The sequence below is a fragment of the Nanorana parkeri genome, unplaced genomic scaffold, assembly GCF_000935625.1.
Source record: "Nanorana parkeri isolate BGI_ZX_2015 unplaced genomic scaffold, ASM93562v1 scaffold392, whole genome shotgun sequence".
Classification (NCBI taxonomy): Eukaryota; Metazoa; Chordata; class Amphibia; order Anura; family Dicroglossidae; genus Nanorana; species Nanorana parkeri.
Window position 1 is genome coordinate 250,045 of NW_017306660.1, and position 6,058 is coordinate 256,102.

Below are 6,058 nucleotides of genomic sequence, written 5' to 3' on the forward strand. Positions count from 1 at the left end.
TCAAACACATTATATAACCTTTAACATGTTCATGTACTTTAAAAAACAAAAATACATTTTCAATATTTAAAAATCTGCCACTGTCTTTAAAATATTAATCCCTGGTGATCCTGCTATCCTTGTTTAGGCACTTCCTGTTATAGAGTGACAACCCTCTGTCCCTGCCTACTGGGTGTCAGTGGCGTATGGCACAGGGAGATTTCACTGTTGTCTCCGGAACAGAAAGGCTAACTCTACCTATTGAGAAAACCTTTTTTTTTTTTTTTACTTAACATCGCGCTTTCTGTTTATCCATCAGCCTGTTATTCCTCCTCCGGCTGACATTTCTGTTTAAAGGGAAAAATAAATGGAGCTTGTTTAAACCGCGTTCATCTCCGGACTTTACCTGGAAACGAACAGAAAAGATATAATTATTGGAACATTAGACATCTTGGACAGATAGATCTTCCCTCTCTCACGTTTTAAGTTATCGGAGGAGTAAAGAAATGCCGTTTTAATGACGCCGAGCATCTGCTTAAAAGGCTCTGGCTGCTTACAAAGTACAAACAGATAATGCCCTTTAATAACATAGTCCATCCATTCCATTCAGATTCCAATAGCTCCATCACAGCCAATTCCAAGCCTGTAATGCCAGGGGGACGGCGGCTTTTTTTTTTTTCACATGTCCCCCCTCCTGTCACTTTGACACTTCAAGGGTGAGCTTTATGTAGAATAATATAGGTGTCAATTTTCCCAAGCCCCTGCCACGGGCCGATCTTCGAGACCCTCATAAAGCGCTCCATGTTTACACACCGAAAGGCTGGATGCCAATTTCTGTCAGAACGCGGCCTGAAGTTAAGCAGGGAGACCGTTCCTTTAAACAGCAGTTATTGTACAGCGACGCCTGTTAGCTGTTACCTTCCCTACCTTCCCGACTGTAACTTGCGAGACACCGAAATCTCTTTTTTTTTTTAACATCACTCACTTTAAATGAAACATTATTTTTGCATATACAGAATTTGATTTGGATACCGTAAAAGGATCCATCTACTGCCCGAGCCTACCCGGGCCAATTTTTTCATCTTGCTCTATGAAGATTTGAATACAATCCCAGATAGCAAGGATAACTTGCCACAAACTTGTGTCAGGGTTACATTGTAATTCTTGTTAACTTGCTGCACACATTCCCTGGCAAGTTGTAGACTCGCAGAACACTCGCAGCACAAGTTCTATTTGACACTTTTTGAATTTTTAGCAAATTTGCTCGGCAAGTCTACAGCAAGAGTCCTGCAGGTCTTAGCAAGAGCTCTGCGAGTGTACAGCAGTTTTGCAAAGCACGTTGATCCGGAGACTTGCAATGCAGACTTGCTGTAATTGTGCAACAAAATTGTGAAGCTTGGCAAGCCTAGCAATAGTATAGCAAAGTCAAACTTGCAGCTCAATTGCTTGCTATCTGGGATATTATTCCTTATGAGATAGGGACCTTAGATTGTAAGCTCCTTGAGGGTAGGGACAGATGTGAATGTGCAACTATGTAAAGCGCTGAATTATCTTCAAGAAAGATTGTTTTTTGGCAAATTGTACGCTTTCAGTGAGGGTGACTGACATTTACATCTGTTCGATTTTTGAAGAATGGTAGATAACTGTAGCTGCCCTCATTTCTCAAAAAAGACCATCCGCAGAATGTGATTTCCCAATTGTAAACCATTTCACCCATCAGTGGTAGACATAGTCACCAAAGCAAAACAAATGACAAACGCACTCAACAATTTGTCACCAACTATACAGTAAGGTGCACACGAAATGGGCTTCAAACAGTAAACAGTAGAAAGGTATCATGGCACACTCACAAGTCAGCATGTAAAAAAAGTAAGGGCCAAAGGGCCCCCAGAGTGAGAACAATTTTGCCCCCCTGACCCATTTATCTACTGCTCAAACACCTGTTTACTATAAATAAATGGTAGAAATAGGCCTTTAAGGGCCACAGAGGGCTCTTGTGTGGCTTCCTGAACTGCACAAATGGTAGCCCCTGTGCCCCTGTGACTGATATCTCTCATTAATACCTGTCACTAATGGTTGTTACATATATATATATAATGTTACCATAAGCATGTTAAATCTGCACCAAACTTCGATGTATATATGTAAATCTTTTTTTTACTCTCTCTCTCTCTCTCTCTCTCTCTAATAGAAGATAGATAGATAGATAGATAGATAGATAGATAGATAGATAGATATGCACAAAAAATCAATATCAAGATGGAGTTTGTAGGTTCCTATATATCTGAATGGGGTCGCAAGGTCCTTACACAAACCAAAAACACACTGGCACGTAAACTGGTCCTATTAGGTGGAAGGCACATTAGATTGTAAGCTACTTGAAGGCATTGATGAGAATGAATACATGTAAAGTATGTCAGTGCTCTATGATAATAGATCTGGACAGGGGCATGCACCATGTGTATTAGACATGAACACATATCCTCCATTGTATAAATAATGATAACTTCGGTTATCTTTACAGCATAGCCTGATTTCCAGATAAACACCTTCCCCTCTATTGAAGAGGTACATTGATGACATATTGTTTGTCATACTAAAGCTCCAGGGATCGCCGCTTTATTGGCGACGCTCTGAAGCCGTGCTGCATTTTCTCGCCATCACAACAAATATAAATAATAAATATCTATTTTATCCAGCAGGAGGTCCGCAAATTGGCACATATGCCGCCCCCGCCTATGGCCCGTCTATCGCTCCGGACCCTAATGGCTTTAACTAGGATGGTGGAATATAAGAAGGGCTCCAGGACTTCAGCGCTGAGCGAAAGGGGCCATTAGCGCTGATTGCCGTCAATCATCGCGCCCAGAGCCGCAGCTTTGCGCCCCACGCTGAGAATTTACCGCTAACTGGACGATTGCTTAGCAACCTCTGACCGCGCAATTTGCTCCGATTATTTAAGCAGTCGGGTTTTTTCATTATCTTATCCTCACAAAACCCTTCTGGAGTGTGATTAGTGCCGAATATCAGATACACAAAGCAGAATACTGTCTAATTTTGTTCTAGCTTAGTAGAGTGTCAGCCAATATCGACAAATCACATCGGAGGGAGCGAGCTTTTCGCTGGATGGTGCTCTGGGAGATTTACTAAACTGCTCAGATACAGAAGCAGACCCCTTCTAATTGTATGTAAGGGAGAGAGAGAGAGAGAGAGAGAGAGAGACTATACTTCCTCCTCTTCTGTGTTTTAGTTAATAGCTGTGTTAAACATGTGATGATATTATTGGCAGGCTTATAGAATGATACCAATTAACGGAACTTCCAGGGTTAAATTGCTGCACAATTACTGGGGGCTGCTATGGCATATGTCGCCGCCACACTATTAAAGGCTACTCATTAGAGAATCCACGATTCTAGATACAGTCAAAGTCAAGTTGGAAAAACGAAATTCACTTTAAACTTTAAAATTTTAAATTTTACAAACTGCATTTCCTTCCTTTCACCTTACCCCTGAAACATGGAGCATATGAAGTGCCTTTAAGGAGGTTGGGCTGCCACCTGGCGAACCTGCATCCAATTCATCCTTTGCTATATATGCTCCAAAATGGAGGCTCTCAGAGATTAGAGTTAGGACCGCACTATACAGAGGGGCCTTGACGAGGCGGTGTGGCTTCCACATATTCTGCAGAAGATGTGTATCTAAGACCTCTGTTAGTCTTCTAAGACCTCTGTTAGTCACCTAGGCGTATCGAATATGCGCGTTTGTCGCGTGTTTCATGACACGCGTTTTTCCCGCGATCCGCAGTTAAAAAACGCGCAACAAGCGCGCGTTTCCGAGGGCTACTTGGCTGTATCCCAATGGAAATGCGCGACAAAAACGCCGCAAAGAAGCTCCTGTACCTTTTCAGGCGTAGGCCGTTTTGTAGCGAGTTCAGACGGGCTGAAATACGGCAAGGTGTGAACCATACCCATAGAAAACAATGAGATTTTCAAGTTTGTACGTTTTGTAGAGCGTTCGTAGAGCGTTGAACGCGCTACAAAACGTACAGGTGTGAACCAGGCCTTAGTGTTTTTTTTGCAGGCTGGCTGGTGAGTGTGCTGGGAAATTTGCTGCTATTGTATAGTTTAAAGCCCTTCCATGGGCACCTTGCTTTAAAGCTAGTTATGAATTGATGAGTTTGTTTGCCATTCATTTTGCTTGTAGTACACACAATATGCCCCATCCCTCCCATGCAGTCATTACACACAGTATGCCCCATTCCTCTCATTCAGTCACTACACACAGTATGCCCATTCCTACCATGCAGTCACTACACACAGTATGCCCATTCCTACCATGCAGTCACTACACACAGTATGCCCCATCCCTACCATGCAGTCACTACACACAGTGTGCCCCATCCCTACCATGCAGTCACTAGACACAGTGTGCCCCATCCCTACCATGCAGTCACTACACACAGTGTGCCTCATCCCTACCATGCAGTCACTACACCCAGTATGCCTCATCCCTACCATGCAGTCACTACACACAGTATGCCTCATCCCTACCATGCAGTCACTACACACAGTGTGCCCCATCCCTACCAAGCAGTCACTACACCCAGTGTGCCCCATCCCTACCATGCAGTCACTACACACAGTGTGCCCCATCCCTCCCATTATTATTATTATTATTATTATTATACAGGATTTATATAGCGCCAACAGTTTGTGCAGCGCTTTACAATATAAGGAAGACATTACAATCACATACAATTCAAGACAAGATGGTAAGGAGGGCCCTGCCCGTGCAGTCACTACACACAGTATGCCCCATCCCTTCCCATGCAGTCAGTACACATGGACGCCTCTCAGCGCCCGGCCATGTCACGTTTTGCAGCGCTCTGGCCACATCATTTGTTTCTTGTTCACAGAATCTAATCATTTGTTTTGATTTTCCTGTATATTCCCCGGAGCTCCGATAGACCTCTAATAGGCAGATAGAGTAATCTGATTCCCAGCACCTCCTGTGGATTGGAAGGGGGCAGCCGTGACAGGCTGAATCTTCTCCAAATCACGCAGACTGCCGCTCTTAATAGATGCAAAATAACAGCAATAAACGGAGCTTTCTGGCAAATATTAAACATGCACCCCCCGCCCTGCCCTGCCACCGATCATTAACCGGCCAATTGTGCCACGATCGATGCCCAAATCACCCCAAGAGGAGCCCAGAAATTGCATTACCAGCTCATGATTATCTTTCATGCTAAACCTTTTCTTATTCCTCTTGTAGTATTATCTCACCCCGGCCATTATTACCCCTCTAATTCCCTCCGATGATGATATTGCTGGAAATGGGCTCATCACACTTCTAACATGGTGATCCTTCTCACAGAGGACCGATCATTACACAATTAGGGGGAAGAGAACACAGGGAACTTACAGCGGAGAAAGTTGGAGAGAAACACTAACCAAACTTCCAAATTATTACTTCTCAATTCTGGCATTTAGAAGCATTTTCTTATTGTTTTCTTTTAGTATATAAAGTAATGTTACTTCAAATTTGTTGAATTTTGCAACAATGTAACCGTTTGCTTTTACTACAATCACATTTATATAATAATACTATATATATATATGCTATTTACCTGTAAAGTGAAGGGTTAAGGCTTTAGGCCAGGATAGAAGGGTAGTCTCACTCCTTAATGCCACATTCCATACAATGAATGGGTTAATAAGCCATCCCATTCTTAGGACAATGGCATTAATAAGATTGTGCTGCTGGGGCAATTAGCTCCTCGGGCTAGACCCGGGATCCAGTCTGAGAAGTTTGTAAAGGGTTAAGGAGTCCCTGCTTCTCCCCCAGAATGGGCCTGTGGTCTTCCCCAGCCTGGCGGAGTCCCTGTATGCAGGGGGCGACTATGGAGGATTTTATAACCGGGCGGTGGCCCCCTCTTCCACCCTACAGACTATCAACGGCTCCAGGCTGGGATTCAACAACTATTACTATGGACAGTTACACGTACAGGCTCCCGTGGGGCCCTCTTGCTGCTGGTCCATACAGCCCTTGGGGGCCCAGCAATGTTCCTGCGTACCTACAG